The sequence below is a fragment of the Microtus oregoni genome, unplaced genomic scaffold (genome assembly GCF_018167655.1).
Source record: "Microtus oregoni isolate MIOR12 unplaced genomic scaffold, Mior012 000181F_ref0000086, whole genome shotgun sequence".
NCBI lineage: Eukaryota > Metazoa > Chordata > Mammalia > Rodentia > Cricetidae > Microtus > Microtus oregoni.
The window spans coordinates 401,691-420,484 of NW_024544839.1; the positions used below are offsets into that span (position 1 = coordinate 401,691).

The 18,794-nt window shown below is 44.4% G+C and overlaps 1 protein-coding gene across 3 annotated transcripts in view; it reads right to left on the reverse strand.

Annotated features, from left to right (window-relative positions):
* LOC121445376 (spindlin-1) overlaps window positions 1–17,514 on the reverse strand; it is a 49,501-nt gene extending 31,987 nt beyond the window's left edge. Inside the window, exon 1 of one of the 3 annotated variants that reach the window (XM_041647502.1) lies at window positions 17,362–17,514. The gene's annotated coding sequence lies outside the window, so the exon portion shown is untranslated. Of the gene's footprint in view, window positions 1–16,615; window positions 16,783–16,839; window positions 17,013–17,361 lie in introns of those variants that run through there. The other 2 variants (XM_041647503.1, XM_041647504.1) reach the window with 2 other exon arrangements.
* Window positions 17,515–18,794: the final 1,280 nt, after the last annotated feature.

Genomic DNA, 18,794 nt, shown 5'->3' on the forward strand with positions numbered 1-18,794 from the left:
GTGTTAAAACACGGCGTGGTGAAAGCCCTTTCACTTCATGAGATAACTGAAGCACTAACAGGTCCCCTGGTGAAGAAGCATATAGAAGTACTAACCAGGTCCCCTGGTGAAGAAGCATATAGAAGTACTAACAGGTCTCCTGGTGAAGAAGCATATAGAAGTACTAACCAGGTCCCCTGGTGAAGAAGCATATAGAAGTACTAACAGGTCTCCTGGTGAAGAAGCATATAGAAGCACTAACAGGTCCCCTGGTGAAGAAGCATATAGAAGTACTAACAGGTCCCCTTGGGTGGCCTTGGGATGGGAGCTGGTTCCCAGAATGGCAACTACCAAGATGAGAGGTTAAAAACTTCCAACTTCTAACGTAAACCTCCAGAGAGGGGAAAAGGCTAAAGACTAAGTCAGTTACCAATGCCCAACAATGTACCAATCTTGCCCAGGGAATGAGGGTTCACTAAAATCCAATACTCAGTTCAGTTTCCATGTAGGTGAGAACATACAGGTATCTGAAGTAGGTATCCCAGGGCATTTGTAATAAACCAGAAACCTAGCAAATTCACGCCTTTCCTGTGGCCCAAGCTATTCTAGCAAATTCTCAAACTTCGTAAGGTACAGCCTATGGGTTAGAAACAAAGACAACCTAGACAACACAACTTAGCATAGAGTGTGTGGTCTAGGGGATCTCATACTGCATCTCCATGTAAACAGTGTCATAACTGAGTAAAACTGTAAAACCAACCACCAATCCTTGTCCACAGAGAACTTGCAGCTATGAAAAAAAAAGCACACACACACTGGGTGACAGAAGCATTCTATGCTGAGTGACAGAGGGGAAAAAAACTTTTCTTTCTAGCATGGTGGGAGGAACATACATTATCAAAAACATTTACACGACAAAGGGCAACTGGTTAAAAAATCTAAATACAAGATCTACCAGGAAAAGAAGGAAGAGTTATTTTCTTAGGTTATGGCACTCATTTACAAAGAGTAACATATTTGTCTTAAAAATGCCATGATGTCTGCAATCTAAGATAACTCTCAAAATCTTTGGTAAGGTAGGTAAAGTTGCATAGCAGCAAATGTAATCTTGATGAAGAGTTCACAGCTTGGATCACAAAGAATAATCTCAACCCTTCCTGGGCAGGAAATCTCCCTTTGACAGACAGTTCCAAGCCAGTAAGGGATACATAGGCCCTACCTTAAAAACAAAATCAGCACAGGCACTAGTAGGGAAGCACATGCTGTTGGTTCCACAATTGCAAAAGCCTGATGATAACGTGATGACCTGCTAATAGTGCTGGTGTTGGCTTTGGTCAGAAGGTGCTTTCTGCAGTGGACCAGTTACCACAGTGATCCCCGCGTGGTCAAAGTGCTGGTATTAAAAGAGTACCGAATGCTGAACCCTAAACAGGACATCTTTATCATTCTCTCTGCTACTGAAAGAATGTAAACATTAGAAGGGAGGAGTATTATAGAACACTTCTGGGCACAACGTGAGTGTTTCACTCTTGAATTTTAGCAGCTGTCTGCCTCAGATCTGCACAAGACTGAGCCAACCAGTTATGTCCTAGAGGGGGAAAAGCCGTGAGGTGTGAGGCCTAAGAATTCTAAGAATCTACAGGCCATTAATGTTAGAGAGGAGAAAATATTCTTTAGTGATGATATAGCCATTGATAAGTTGCCCATGCTCCTGTAAATGACCCTTTACCTCCTTGAGGTAACCTAAGCCTAAATAAACTCGGTGAGTTGTATAAAAGACATGAAAAGTAGAAAGAAAACTAGTTGGGAAGAGGAAGGCAATGAGCAGAGTGGGAGACAGACAGGAGAGGGTGATAGGAATGAGTAAGATACCTCATAGACAGGTATACAAATGTCATAATAAAGGGGTCCAGCAAGATGGTTCAGTGTGTTAAAGTCCTTGCCTCTCAAGCCCGATGAAGAAGAAACTCAGTGGTAGAAGACTGAGGACCCAGCCAACTTTAGAACTGGCTTCAGCAACACAGGGGACTATGTTTTAAAGAATGTAACTTACTCTTAAGATTTTTTTTTTTTTTTTGAGACAGGGTCTCATGTAGGCCAGGATGCTTCTGAAATTCTGATTCTCTTGCCTCTCCCTCCAGTGCTGAGGTCACAGATGTACACCATAACTGGTCTTATAATGAGAAGGAAGGAAGCCAGGGCCACATGCATGCTATGTGTGCGCACTCTACTAAGTGAGCTACATCTCCATTCCATTACTCCTAATATAGTTATTTTTAAAAAACTGGAGCTAGCAAAATGGTTCAGTGAGTAGAGACATGGGCTGCACAAGCCTGGCAATCGGATTCTAGCCCCACAACCAACATAAGATGCAAAGATTGCCCTCTCACTTCCAAATGTGCACTGTGACATGTGCACAAATGGAATCTGGAAGGAGCATGTACATGTATTTACCTGTTCACTTCAGTTTTGAAATTTCCCACCACAAAGACAAGCACACTGGAGATGGAGTTAAGAGGTCACCTAAGTCCAGGCGCCAGCTTGGATGAGAGACCATCACTTTGGAGAATACAAAAGTCAAGAGTAAAACGGGTCAATGGGTTTTAGATTCTGTAATTCTGAGAATGCAATTCAGAACCTTCTTAGGAATTAAATAACATTTACTAGAAAATCCAAGTAAAACTGTTTTGACAGATGCTGCCGAAGGCTAAATAACTGCACATCCACTTCAGTGTTAACGTGAACAGTCAAGGGAGAATACAGTACCTCAATGCCAGGTCACTCCCATGTGCAAAACCCTGGCTTTGATTCCCAGCACCACCAATAAACAACTAAGTAAATAAATATACAAAAGGGAGAAAGTGGTTAAATTATTCCAAGTTGCGAGAAAAAAATGGCCATCAGTGGATTAGGGCTGCCAAGACGGCTCAAAGATTAAGAGCACTGACTGCTCTTCCAGAGGTCCTGAGTTCAATTCCCAGCAACCACATGGTGGCTCACAACCATCTATGAGATCTGATGCCCTCTACTGGTGGGTGGGCATACATGCAGGCAGAACACTGAATACCCAATCTTTAAAAAAAAAAAAAAACCATACATTTGTAAGTAGTTATCTAAGTTCTTCAAAGACTAAAATACTCCTACCAATTTAAACAAATTCATCATTCAGTGTAAAACCAGAGACACAGGCACCAAATTTTAACAATGAAGCTCTTAAGCATGAACAAAAATCACAAGGGCCAGAAACTGAAACAGGAAAAACTGCTACACTTTTTTTTTTTAAATCCCTTCTGAACTGAAGGGAGGTTGGCCACACCAGGAAGATGAACCAATGGACCAGAGGCTGGAGCTATGAACTCTAGACAACAGCCAAGTATCTAGTGAAAGGAGGCACTAAGTATCAAACCAATCAAGATGACATGCGAACCATCAATAGTCTGGACACACAGGCTCATGTGAGCTTGGTTGACTGACAGCTCTGCACGCTGTTATATATATATAATAGCTGTGCCAGGAGTCATCTGACCTGACTCCACAGGAGGATGCCCTCAGCACCTTACCCTGAAGACCTCCTCTGGCTGGTCCTTTGTATCCTGACACAAAGCTATAATCACGAATTACTGTACTTTCTCTGTGGCTCCTTTGCGAATTATCGAACCACAATGATGCAACGAGTACAGAGCAACGGTGAGGTTTATTTCAGGGCTTCCTCAACTTTTGCGGGAGAAATTTTCACGTGACCCTGGGTACAAGGGTATAAAGTACTCAAATCACATATGCTGATTAAGTCATAAAGAAATTTACTTTGGAGCAACTATTTAATATACTCTAATTTTATTAAAAATTAGAAGCCGGGCGGTGGTGGTGCACGCCTTTAATCCTAGCACTCGGGAGGCAGAGACAGGCGGATCTCTGTGAGTTCGAGGCCAGCCTGGTCTACAAGAGCTAGTTCCAGGACCGGAAACAAAACAGCTACAGAGAAACCCTGTCTTGAAAATAAAAAAAAAAATTAGAACAAACTTTCATACTACTAAGAAGAATGTTTTAGGGGCTGGAGAGATGGCTCAGTGGTTAAGAGCATTGCCTGCTCTTCCAAAGGTCCTGAGTTCAATTCCCAGCAACCACATGGTGGCTCACAACCATCTGTAAAGAGGTCTGGCACCCTCTTCTGGCCTTCAGGCATACACACAGACAGAATATTGTATACATAATAAATAAATAAATAAATATTAAAAAAAAAAAGAATGTTTTACTCAGAATGGAATCTTAGCGGACATGTTTGAGACTGCGGGATGAGGAACATCACCATGTTTTCACCACAGACCAGGTTTCCTAACTCTATAATCACTGCTGAGAGCACAGCATCACAGAAGGGCACAGAACAAAGAATGGTGCCACTTCAAAAATTTTTGAAGTTCAGTCCTAACCCTAAACCAAAATCTGCTTAGTGATTTTTTATAAAATAAAACAATCCAAACAGCAATTTAAAAAATCAAATGCTAACAAAATATAAACCAAGACTATATATTGATTTGATGTTTATAAGCTAAGAAATGACAACAGGAAAATAGCACCTGTCTTCTGCAAGAGCAGAAAACCTTTGCGTGTACAGTGAAAACACCGTGATTCCTAACCTACAGTGTCTCTTACCTGTGTGGGGTGACTCAACCAAGAGCAAAGGTGCAATGTTTGGAGCCGGACACAATGAAGCTGCAACACCAACAGGTGAGCACTGTCCAATGCCCCGATTCATTCACTGCTTCACTCTGAATATTTCTGGCCTTAACACACTCGGAAACCTTTTACTGCTACTAGATTTTCCCACCCCCATGCTGTTATATGACCCTGCATGAAGAGTCAAACTTCCGGAACAGATGGTCTTCAAAACTAATTAAGTATCTACTAGCTACTTTTCTCACATCTTGGGGGGGGGGGCAGCTAAGATGAATGAAAGATTCCATACCTTTTACTTCCTGCTTTAAGTAGGGCTCTGCCCCTGGTTATGGAAGCTGACACCAAGGTTTGTTACATTAAATTTCCAACAACCAGGAAACAGTTATAACTTCCCAGATCTGCCCTCTAGCAACAAACCCACTTCCCTCTAGCAAAGCCCTGCACCCTTAAAGATTCCATAGCTCCCTAACAGTGCCAGCTGTGGACACAGTTCAAATGCATGAGCCTCTGGAGACACTTTATAGTCACACAATCACAGATTCAGTAAAAACAAAGAAATATAAGCAAGGAAGTTTGATGCAGTGGCATATGCCTATTATCTGAGTGATGAGGGTGGAGATGGGAGCAGCTGTTCAAGGACAGCCTAGACTAATGTGAGACCTTACCTTCTCTCTCTGTCTCTCTGTCTCTCACCACATCATGAAAATCAGAGACAGAGCCCACAAAAGCACAGTAAAAGAGAAGGCTACAGAAAAACTCACCGGTTAAGGGTGCATACTTCACTCACAGAGAACTCTGAATCAGTTCCCTGCATATATGTTGGGTGACAACTAGTAACTCCTGCTTCAGAGGATCCAAGTCATGTTCTGGCCTCAGAGGGCAAATGCACACATGGACTCACAGAGATATACATAATTAAAAAGAAAAATCTGAAAATAAACAAGAGTTCCCGTTCACGGCTCAACTATCAACTGACAGTACACTCACAGAACAGCAGAAACTGGAGATGCAGTTCCAGTGTCTTCTGACACTGCAGATTAACAATCAACGCACAATTCTATACACATCAAAAAAGACTCTTCAAACAGAGTGTGATGTCGTATGCTTAAAACCCCAGCACTAGTGAGACTAAGGCAGGAGGAGGGAAAGTTTCAGGCTAGCCTGGGATACACGGCAAGACTTTCTCAAAAAACTCAGAAGGTCACATGAATGTAGCATGGAGAACAGACAGTTCCGCAACTTGCTTTTGTTCTACAAGTGTCAAGCTTCTCGCCCAATACACTGTGTTCCTTATCAACCTCAGGTACTTAATGTATTTTAGACATGGTCCCCTATATTCCAAGATGGCCTTGAACTCTAAATTCTTCTTACTTCCCCTCCTGAGTGCACCACCAGGCTCACTGTATTCAGTGTTGGGGAATCAAGCCCAGAGCACCCCACATGCTAGGCCAACACACTACCTTCTGAGCTACACTCCAATCCCAATCTCTCATTTTTGATAAAGGCAGGAACATAAAGGATATAATGACCTTTTATATTACATTAACTCCACCACTGAACAACTGTCCAAGATTCTTCCCTATCACAAACATGGCCACGATGAAGAACCTTACACATACTCATCTGTGCACATGCCTAGGAGTGTGCTACTGGGAAACAACATATATGCACATCAAACTCTGTGAAGCCATCCTCTAAAAAGATTCTACACCAAATTAAGATACCACCAACCAAAAAGACTTTAATCTTTTGCTGAAAGATTAAAGAAAACTTTAATTGAAAAAAAAAACCCCACAGGACTGAACAGTAACACCTGAGTAAACAAATGAAATGACCTGTAGCTTTCAACCATATTAATTCAAAAATAAAGAAAATCTAATAGGCTTCTACCCTTATTTAACCAAGTGGATTTAGGTGTTTAAACAATGTTTAACTTTTTAAACTTGAGAACATTAGGAAAGAGAATACTGGAAATACTGAACAAGATTTCTGCTCAGAATCCCTTTCATTAAACACCAGTGGCATCTGCATGCAGATCACTGTTACATAAAAGAGGCCATCAGGATGGCTCAGGAAGCCTGAGTGAGTTGAATCCTTGGAACCCATGGTGAGAACTAACTCCCAAAAGTTGTCCTCTAATCTCACAGGTGCCCAATTCACAGACCCCTGCACTCTAAGAATAAATAAAATAAATGCTTAAAGTACCAATGATTATCAAAAGGGAATAAAGAACTTAAAAACTCAACCTAAGAACTAGTTTGAGAGACTGATATTCAAAGGGACACACCACCTTGAAGGCAGAGACAGTAGAATCAGGGGTTCAAGGTTATTCCTGTCAAAAGAAACTGATACTGAGGTTCACCAGTAGGGCAAGAATGGACAGCTATACACTAAAGATACCAGAGTCTGAAAATCTCAGTTCATTTGGAGTTTGAGACTAATTTCTGCACATGCTGGTCAAAAATACTTTAGATTTAACTAATTTCATCACCACTACAATTAAGAATTTTTAAGAAGGGCTGGAGAGATGGCTCAGTGGTTAAGAGCATTGCCTGCTCTTCCAAAGGTCCTGAGTTCAATTCCCAGCAACCACATGGTGGCTCACAACCATCTGGAATGAGGTCTGGTGCCCTCTTCTGGCCTGCAGACATACACACAGACAGAATATTGTATACGTAATAAATATAAATAAATATAAAAAATCCTTGATTAACAAAAAAAAAGGAATTTTTAAAAAGAAAAGCCAGATAAATTCAAAGTCAATATTTACATACGGAGAAGAGAAAATGAGACTAAGGAAAATTAAGGTGCCTTCCAGGGCAGGCATGGCCATGCTGGAACACAAGAAAGCAGTTTGACCTCCTGGCTTCCAGCCTGTCTGGTACCTCTTGCCTCACACAATGGGCAATCTCCCTCAACAGGACAGAGCAAGGGCAAGATCCTTTCTACCATAAGCAACAGTGACCTGTTAGGATGGAAAGGCATTTAGGCAACTCCTGTTTAAGCACACGAAGAGAAGGTACTTTCGCTTAATAACTGCTTTCCTACTCTGCCCTGAAACTGAGCTCCAAGTCCCATTCCCCTCAGACAGAGGAACCCTTTCTGCACTAGTCCACCAAAATCTGACTTGGAATGCCTTGACAAAGCTATTCCTGCTAGAGACCTGGGCCTTCACCAGCCACCACTGAGTTTACTCTTGCACATTAGATGCTGTTTTTAACTATTTTTCAGTTCCCCTAGCCAGTAACATTCACTCCTGGAGAGCTGGTCACAGGACTCAGGAGACAACCTTCCCTCCCAACAACCAGGAAAGAGGAAAGAAAATAGTTGACCAGGGTGGGAATTCTTAGTGGTGGAGCTGCAGAAGTGACCCAAGCTCTTGTAAAGAAACCCAAATAAACTCAGGTTCACAAAATCCTTTCCTTTGGTCTGTTGGCGCCCTCTTAGCTGGGAGGAATGCATCTTTACATCTAGGAAAAGCTGTGCAATACCATCAACATTCCATTTGCACCATCACATCAGCTAGAACGTCTACCTCGGTTACAAAAAGTTCTGTTTTTGCAGGCCACATAGGAGCAAGGTCAGAGACAAAAGGAAATGGCATGAACACTGTCAGCAGCTCCCAACAGGCTCCTGCTCTCCCACTTCCCACACATCTATCTTCTTTTCCAAATGCGCCTGTGGGCTTCCAACTCCAACAGAGGACACAGAGACACCTGTCTCCCAGTGGCTTCTCTACTGTCTCCTACACTGCCAACTCAACTTGCTGTAACAAACCCCTGGGAGCATACCCCTCACCCACCTACCTATCCTAGTGATTCTGAAGTACTGCAGACCAGAGGCAGGCTCAGAGGCAGGCAGAGTGTTAGGCATATAGGAAGACAACATAGTCAAACTCCAATTTTGCAAAAAATAATAGAAGCTGTAACTGTTTACTTAACCATCACCACACGGTGAATACCTGTACGGTAGACTCCAGCCTTTAAAGTCACAGCCTTGACTTCCTTTACTTTAACCCTAGCTACTGCACTCAAAGTCCAGTGAACTACTAGAAAAGTAATTATGGGGAAACTAAATCTCTGCTTTCATAGAGCACAACCGTTTTGAGAAATTTTATCAAGCAAACACTAATTTTGAAAAGAACCAGGAGCATTTACTTCAGAGAGGCCAAGAACTGCAGAAAACTGTTGGGAGCTGTAATGGGCAAATTAATAGCTCCACCTTAATTCATACACAACAAAGTGAGGCTTGAGCAGAACACCCAAGGGAAGATGAAGAATTTAAAGAAGGGCATTCCAAAATACCAAGATCCCTGAACTTCTCCTAAGTAAAGAAGATAGCAGGAAAGACACCCAGGCTCCCCGCAGCTTCAACCACCAGAGCAACTGAGGGCTGAAAACATACAGTATAAACTCTACACTACTAAACAGCAAGATAAAATCGTGCCCTATGCTGCTCAGAACAGTCATTACCCTCCTTCTCACTACCCATGCTGCACACTAACTACCCATACATGAATCACTCGGTAGGTACCGGGCCCTCAGATCTCCTATTGCAGCACCCGAGAACTCATGTTCACATCTTACTTAGAGTACAAATACAGTGATGTTTCCAGTTTGAATATGCTAAAGAAGTCACAAGTACTTCTTTTATCAAAAAGGTAGAAGTTCTAGGCTTAAAGGAGAAGAAAAAAACAGAACAGTATGCCAAAACTGGCAGGTAAGAGTGAATCTTCTGGGGCTGGAGAGATGTGAGCCACCTAAAAGCCAGGACTGCTCTACAGAGGGCCCAAGTTTGGTTCCCAGCACCAACACAGGGTAGCTCACAACTGATTCTAACTTTACCTTCAAGAGATCTGATGCCCTCTCTTTGGCCTACATCAGGAACCACACACAATATACTGTCATATCACAAACACATTTCTATGGAAATGAAAATAAAAATAAATCTTTTTTTTAAAATCTTCAGTAGCCAGGCAATAGTGGTTCACACCTTTTATCCCAGCACTTGAGGCAGAGGCAGGTGGATCTCTGTGAGTTTGAGGTCAGTCTGGTCTACAGAGCGAGTTCCAGGATAGCCTGGACTACATACACACAGAAATTCTGTCTCAAAAAACAAGCATAAGATCTTCAGTGCAATTGTAACAGATTCATGCTAATTTTGCTGCTGAATCTCAAACTGCAAACGTTTGTCACAGTGCAGGGACATGCTCAGTGAGCGCAGTGCAGAGTGAAGCACTAACCCTGTCGATGGAGAAACAAAAACAGCACTTCCAACCTGGCAACACCTCAACTGCTCCAGAAGACTCACCATGGGTCCCTGAATTGCTGACATCAAGCAACCATCTACCATACTGAAAAAAAGAAATAAGAATGCATGTATTTCTATTTTCAAAACTCCAACACCCAAGAAGCAACAGAAACATATTTCTGGGGAAGGTGGGACTGATAAAGAGACAATGGAAATGACACTATGACTTCTGAAAATTTTTCTGATTCCTGAATTACATAAATGTTCACAGGAATATGTGACACAGACCCTACCTCCAAAAAGGCAAACAAAAAGACAGCAAGAAAATTAAAGCAAGCAGCAGCAGTGGCCCAGTCTGCAATCCCAGAACTGGAGGAGCTGAGCCAAGAGGGTTACAAGACCCTCTCTCAAAAGACTGACAGTTAAAATCATTACATTAACCGTTAAAGCTAAGAAAGTTTAAGCATTTAATGCAAATAAACTATCAAGCTGGTAGGACAACTGAAATTTTCTTTTCAAGGCAGTATTGGTGTGTGTGTGTGGTGGGGGGGTTGATTTCTCCTACTGTGAGACGTAGAGATGGAACTCAGGTCGTCAAGTTTGACTGAAGAAATAGTGTTTTTCAGTACTTCTTCTTACCAGCCAGCTAATATTTTTAAATGGTTTTAAGATTCAGAATATCAACAAATACATCCTATGCAGTTAGGTTTGTAAAGGCATAAAGAACTGTCAAACATAACCTACTGTTGCTCTACTTAATAATTTTTTTTCAAATGTCTATTATCTGTGTTGTAGAATAATGCAATTGCACTGATGTTGCTAAGACTACACATTTCAATATTAGAGAAAAAAGGATGCATTCAGTGTGAAACCTTAAAAAAACTAACCTTGAACTAAAGGATTTCACATAGCATCAAAATGTATACATGTCCCAAGTCAGCCCAATGGAAGTGGGACAGTAGCAGTAGCACTAAGGACATAACAGGCCTAAACTCCACTCCCAACCACAGGAGCTAAAACAACATCCACATTTTGAGTAAAAGTATCAGGAAGCAAAAGCCAAAACAGGTTTTTGTCATGGCATGTCAAAGAAAGGCCCAATATAGCCACGTTGGGATAAACTGTAGAAAAAGAGTAACTATACGATTAAAATACTGGATACATACATACATACATAACAAAAGAAAAAAACTCCATCAGTCTACAATAACCTAGAGGTAAGCAAGTAACTACCCCATAACAGCTATTGCATAGCATCATAGTTTCTTCTGTTCCTGTGATAAAATACCCTGACAGAAGCAACTTGAGGGAGAAAGATTTGTTCTAGGTCAGAGTTCAAAGGTACAAATGCAAATTAAGGTAGCAGGAGCTTGAAGCTGCTGGTTACATGGCAACTACAATCAGGAAATAAAAAGATGAATTCATCTGCTCTCTGCTCCCTTTCTCCAGTCCAGAATCTCAGTCAGGGGTGGGTCTCTCCCACATCAATTAACTTAATTAAGATAATCTTGCACAAAACACAGGCAACTCAGAAGCCTGTCTCCCAGGTGACAGTAGCTCTGTCGTGGTGATAATTCACAGGAACCATCACAAACAGGAAAAAGAATATTCTCTATCACCTACGTTAGGACCCAACTCAAGCTACTTGTAGTAATTTCAGCATACAATCTTAACATAAAAACATAAAGTCTGGATCTTGCAAGGATGTAACTACAGGCAAAATGCCAGGTGTGGCAGTGCAAACCTGGGATCAGCACTTGGGAAGTGGTGGTAGGAGGGAAAGAAGCTTGAGACCAACCTGGGCTACATGGGAGCCTGTCAAAAAGAGAAAAGCAAAAAAGGAAAGAAAAAAAAAAAAGACAATTACAATCTTTAAAAAAAAAATCTCAAAGAGTATTTTTTTAAATAGTTACTAGTTCAACACAAAACCTGATCTTCAGCACTTAGAAAAAATAACCTTTGGTTTTTCCACTTAATCTGCCAAAATGTGGCTAAGGCCTACATGGAATGACATGAGTATGATGAACCCTGACTTCAGTAGGCTTCACCACTTGCCTAAGAGGTCAACCCACTTCCCACACTGCTCTAGAACTCAAGTCTAGTACTGGTCCTACATTAAGATGGCTTCCTGACATAATGAACACCTGGCAATGCATAGAGGCTTGTTTCTTTAATTCCCACACTTACAAGATCTTTGAGTTCTAAGCCCTATATAGTAAGGTCTATATAGTAAGTCCCTGGTTAGCCAGCACTATAGTGAGACAGTATCTCAAATAATACCAACTACTGTCTACTACAAATATGTAACTACATTCATGTGAAATATGGTATTCAACATCTTTTTTGAAATTTATTCTCATACAAATCAGCCACAGGAAACCCAAGGTGATGATGCAGTTCAGTGTCCACAAAACTGTTGCAGGATATTTGATAGCACTGTGAACCGGAGACTATGTTAATAAAATTAAACTCTGGGGGCAAAGTCAGCAACTAGTTGACAGGAATCAGCCAGAGAGGATAGAAGGATGGAGGAACCAGGAATAGGAATATGGACAGAGAGAACACAGGAAGGAGGAGGGAGAAACTTTAGGGATTTGCTTAAATCTTTCTGGTTTGGAGGAGTGGAGAGAAGTTTCTCTTGCTGGGTCTCTGGCAAAAAGGAAGGCCAGTTAACTGCTTCTCAGCCTCTCTGATCTAGTAGGTTTTCACTCCAACATGTGACTCCTGAGTATTGGTAAACAAATGATACAGACTTAATTAAAACCTACATTTGGTGGCTGGTGCTGAGCCAGTGCTAGCGGGACAGGAAATCTCACCAGGCCATGGTCTGAGCAGCCAGGTGCTGACTGCAGACAGTAGTTAAAATATAAGTAGATTAAGGTGCAGCCACTAAACTGACAGGAAAACAAGGAATAAACTGTTATGAACTTTAGCCTATTCCTGATAAGGTACTTATGCCTCCTAAGAGTAAAAGGTAACATCTAACTTTTAGCTGAATATTCAAAGCCTGAACAGATGGAAAAATTTCTCCCACTGCAAACTATTAACTCCTACCAATGTCAACTCTCTTTCTGTCCCCACCCACTCTTTGGACTTCTTTTCTTTCCTATTTAAATACTCTTAGTCCTGTGCAGGAAATCTTTCTCTTCTCAGGTATTTGTGAACGTGTAAGTCCATCACACACACTAAGCATATACACCTTCCTAATAAACTATTAGATTGGAAGCTGGAGAGATTAAGAGCATAGGCTACTGTTCCAGAGAATCTGGGTTCAATTCCCAGGACCCACATGGCAGCTCAGAACTGTCTGTAACTCTAATCTAGGGGATCTGACACTCTCACAGACATGTAGGTAAAACACCAATGTACATAAAATTAATTATTTTTTTTTAAAAATGTTATACTGCAGACACATTTCTTATCATGTACGTAAGTCCTAAAGGACTCGTGGAAAGAACCTAATACAATCTATCATTTTTTTTAAAAAGATTTACTTCTATCTTATATTCGTGGGTGTTTTGCCTGTATGTACATATATGTGCAAGCAGTGTCTATGGTGGCCAGAAGAGGGCAGTGGAGTCCCTGAAACTGGAACTACAAACCTCATTGAGCTGCCACATGGGTGCTAGGTACCAAACAGGAGTCCTTTGCAAGAGTAGCAAGTGCTTTTAACAGTGAGCCACCTCTCCAGGTCTGACTTAGGAAAATTTTAAGTTAGGCACCCAATAAGGACTTAACTTAAACTAGATTCAATATTACAAGAGTGTGAAACAAGCTGTTTACTTCCTCATAAAGACAAGGCACTAGTAACTGTGGCAGAGCAGAGAAGGAAGGGTAAAGGATCAACACTGACTTGTCCAGCTGTGTTTCTGGAACTACACTGGGACAGGCTTCCTCCCAGTCTGCAGCTCAGGAATTGAAGGCTTTAAAGTCTCCACTCCACATGTTTGACCAGTACTGCAGAGGTGAGTTCAACACAAGAGGGGGAAATCCTGACTTCCAGCCACACCACTCCAAAACATGCTTTTCATGACACCAGGCTTCCAAACTGAAAAAAAGCAGCTAGTTAAAACAGCATCTTGCAGCTTCTCATTTAGAAAGAGGAAAAGAATATACATTTAGCTGAAAATTTGTATTTAAATGTTCCTCAGCAAACTGAGATTCTACTAATGGGCATGCAGATATTTCCAACCTCTAAATACCCCACAATAGGTCTATGTTGCCTGAGACTTTAGTGTTCCTGTCTCTTCCATCCCTTAATGTTGGGATTAGAGGTGTGTGCCACGCCTGACTCCCTTCATGTATTTCTAACATACTAGAAAAAAAATACTGCAAATAATTAATACTGCAGTTAGCTCAGGTATAACTGTGTTAGCTACCCCAAGGGTCAGACTCTACAAACGAAAACTCTTCCCAGGAGACTGACTTATCAACCGGTAAGGGTAAATTTTGGGATCACCCACAAAACAAGAGAGGCACACACACAACCATATCAATCCCAACACCACCATTCCCAAGTAATGGGAGGCACTACTGCCTAAGATACAGCATAAAGACAGTTAAAAACAAATAAAAAATAATTTTAACAAAGAGACAATGTAGCACGATTAATAAAAACCCAAAGACAGAAATTGGGGTTCAACCTGAAGGGCAGAAAAGCAAAACAGCTAGCCATTGGCTCTTACCTCTACCTCAGTCTGAAATGGTGATCCTGCCTCCAGGAACCTCCAGGAACTCTGCCTGAGTTGTCTCCTCCCATCTTATACTCCTCTCTATTGCTGAGATTAAAGGCAAGCACCACTATCGCCCAGTTTCTATGGCAAACTAGTGTGGCTTCTGGGACTAAAGGTGTGTGTCACCACTGCCTGGTCTGTAAAGATGATCAGTGCAGGCTGTTTTACTCTCTGAACTTCAGGCAAGCTTTATTTATTAAAATACAAATGAAATGTCACTACACCATGGTCTTCAAGCTCAATCTTGCACTAGGCTTCAACAGACCAGATTACAAATCAAAATGGAGTCACTCCTACTGAAGTTAGCCAAACTGAAACTAAGTTATATGTCCTTCAGAAAAATCAGAAAAAAAAAAAAAAACAAAACAAAACCAATTTCCCCTAGCAGGCCCCTGCACAATGAGGTACCCTCAGTTTTAAAGCTTGGTAAGCCCTGCCCTGAAGCGATCTGATGTAGTACTAGTAGGTTCTCTATTGACTTCTCCCGTTTTCCACTTAGCAGAGGAAGTAACTTTAAAAATCCACCAATCCCCTTGTCTTTTGTTTTCAGCCCTTCTGTGTCCCGTAAAAGTAAGTTCCAAGCCCACAACGGCAGTATTTTTCAGAGTTCCCCAAATGAAAATGAGAACTGTGACCCTAAGAAAGACAGAGAATGGCAGGCACCTTGAGCACACACTTCCCCAAGTGTGACTGGCATTCTGTACTGTGGTCTGCTTGGAGCCTGTAATTAAGGGCACTACTGAGTCAGTCCCTCTCGATCCCAGCACCGGTGGCAACGGGGAGGAGGCAGGAGGCAGGTCAACAACATGAAAGAAACGACTTCATTCCCTAAACAATCTGCACTACTCCCAGAGAGCTACAGGGTAGTCACTTTGTTCTCCCAGAGGCAGAACCAGGAGTCCACCACGCAGGTAGGAATTGCTCTACCACTGAGCTCTCCCCTCCAGCCTCCTTCCGACTTTTACCCAAAATGGCCTTGAAGTTCCCATCCCTGCCAACCAGTCCTTGGAGTTACTCGCCTGTTGTTGCTAGGTCTGGTGATGGCACAACCGAGTGTAAAGTCTAGATGTGGAGCACAGGACAGCAACCTCACACTACCGTCTTGAGCTATCCCCCATCGCCTTTGAACACTAAAAGTGGAATCAGACAAGGTCTACAAATCAGTTAAAGTATTTTTTAACAATCTTAAGCAGGCCTCAGCGGTTAAGCGCACTCACTGGCTGCTCTTCCAAAGGACCCAGGTTTGATTCCCAGCACCCAGATGGCACTCAAACTGTTAACTTCAGTCCCAGGGGATCAGAGCCCTCTACTGGCCTCCCTGGGCACCAGGTATACATGCAGTATACATAAAACAAATATGCAGACAAAGCACCCATTCACATATATTTCAAAATCCCAAAGTATAAAAATATGGTCCCTCATGACAGCGCGGCTTGTACTCCCAGCCAAGACAGGATATTGAGTTTAAGTCTTCAGTCTAGAGTACAAGAGACTTCATACAAATTAATTTAGACTGAAATCCCTTTTGCTCGATCCATTTCATAGGCATTTTAGTAAGATTTTAAGCTAATTTCATTTTACTTATTGTAAAAAACACCACACATTTTTATAACTATATTAGGTAACGTTAACTGTTATCAAACCTGTTAATGAACATCCTATAAATCAGACATCGATTTTTTTTTCCCGGTGAATGCTGAAGGGGTGAAAAAGAAGGCTAAAGACGAGCCTTCTCGCCTCTATCCAAAATTTCACCACCTCAAAAGTATGCTCAGAATATGTAGGTAAAAACGACTAAGATCGGGTTTCATTTTCACAGCCTAACAAAAGCTACGCAGAAGGCAATTACTCTCCATCAATCCTCTCAGGCTGCAGTTTCTTCCAGAAAATTCCAAGCAAAGTTACTGAGGCATTCGCATTTCGGTACGGATCCCATCTTCCGCACTAGACACATTGAAATCCTTTACACTTAAACGTACCTTGTACGGCTTGTGGATGCACACGATGATAAATAAACCTTTAAGCCAGGAGTAAGACTTCAAGCAGAATAACCCTTACAAAACCCAATTCGCTGATTATAAAAACCAAATCAATATAAAAACAATTGCGTAAACAAACTTTGTGATGCGCAGGCAACGACGTGGTTGACTGAAGCCATTTCTCAACCCCACACCCCCTCCTCCCGGAAAGGCCCAGAACGCACCAGCCGTGCAGGAAGCCACCAGGGACCGCGACCCCCAGCGCTGCGCAGCACCCGCACCGCGTCGCGCTTCACCCCGGCGCGGACGGGAGGCAAACCCAAGGTCACACGGGCCCCAGCCCCAAGCCCCCTAGGCAGGGCGTCACCAGGGTGACCCGCCGCTGGGGTCCCGCCACGCCCCTCCCCCGCCCGGTTACGCAATGCCGCCGCCCCCGCCCCCCCGCACGGCGCGGAACAAAGCGCGCGGGAAGCGGTCGCCGGGCAGGGGCAGGGACCCCACCAGCGCCATGTTGGCGGGGGCGGCAGGGAACGGGCGGGGGCGACAAACAAAGGAACTCGCGCACGCCCCGGCCCTAGCCCGCCGCGCCCCGGCCCCGCCGAGCCCGGCCGGCAGGGGGCGCTGAGGGGCGCCGCCCGCGGACAATGCGCCCGGGGCCCGCGGGCTGCGCTCACCTGGGTCCGCGCGCCGCGAGGCCCACCCGCTCTCCCCTCACAGCCCTGCGCCAGGCCCCACGCCCGTCTCACCTGCGGGCCGCAGAGGCTGCCCACGGGGCCGCCGAGGCTCGCTCGTGCTCCCCGCCAGCCCAGCCCGAGCCAGACGGCGCCTCCCCACCCCCGCTCCTCGCCGCGGACGCCGCCCGCCCCCCGGCCGCCACGGCGCACGCGCACTGCGCCCGCCGAACTGCGACGGCCGCGCCGCCCCGGCGCCCAGCGCCGCCGGAGGTACTGCGCAGGCGCGGGTAAGAGGCGGAGCTTTGCGGTGAGGGCGGGGCCTGGCGCTGCTCACCTGGAGGGTGGGGCGCGCACCCGTGGCCGCCAGGTGCGCGCCGGGAAACCGCAGGCCGCGCGCAGACCCGGTCTCCCTTAGGAGCGCAGCAGGATCAGTGAGGCGGACGGCGAGCCGCCGGTGTCCGGACGCCGGCATTTGCACTTGCACAGCCGAACGGGTTTCTGGAACTATCCTTGCTCTTTGTCCTGGGACGTTACATTCGCTGTCTCCCGGTCTGGCTAGCTGCGGAGATGCGGGGGGGGGGGGGGGGGTGAGTCACGTGACCGTGCACAGCGCAGGTGCACCCTCGACCCTGCCGAGCAGCAGCCTTGGATTGCAGGACGCGAGCCCTTTAAAAAATATGGATGGGCTCGCCAAACTCCCTCGAAGACACCGCCTCACTGCACGCCGCACTGCGCCGAGGCCTGGAAGCTTGGCTCAGCTGCAAAGCCCAGGGCCTCCTTGCGAACACCTGCTGAGAGCACCTGCTCCAAACATCTGGCCTGGCCTCGCTGCAGCCACTGGCCTAGAAGTCACCCCGAGCTCCTCACGAGGCAGCAAGCCAAGACTTCGCCCGATCGCACGTGAATCCGTGCGACTTTGGTTCGAGTTAAGACGCCTTTTGAAGATCTGCTTGGCTGTGTGCAGAAAGGGAGAGAGAGGAAACATCCAGAATGGTTTGGTTTGGAGCGGGTGGGGACCTGGTGGTTCATCTGGATCTCACCCAGCCTGGCGTGCTCCTGTCTCCTAACCCCTAGCCGAGTCCGGAGCCAGGCGGTCACCGACCTGGTTCCTCGAGTGCTCCTGCACTGCCGCATTGTCATAAGCCAGAGTGTTGTCAGGTCGAATTACAAGACGTTATTGGAAAGCCCTTAGCGCACTACAAACCTGCAGCACGGTTGTTAGTTCGCAGTGCTCTTTTGGGCACCTTTTTTTTTCTTTAAGATTGATACGTGCCTGCTCAAATTAAAGTATTTGTCTCAGATGACACTCTTGTCAGAAGCAACCTTGTCAACCGACCAACGGGAGGGCTAATTTCAGTCGAGACACAGCCAGCCTCGTGAGCATTGAGAGATGATTACCTTTTGTTGTTGTGTTGAATGTTTGATAGTGAAGGCTGACAGGAGCAAGGAAGAGTGTGATGGGAAGGAGGCTCAAGTGGTTAGTCTGGAACACTTTGTTTCGTTGG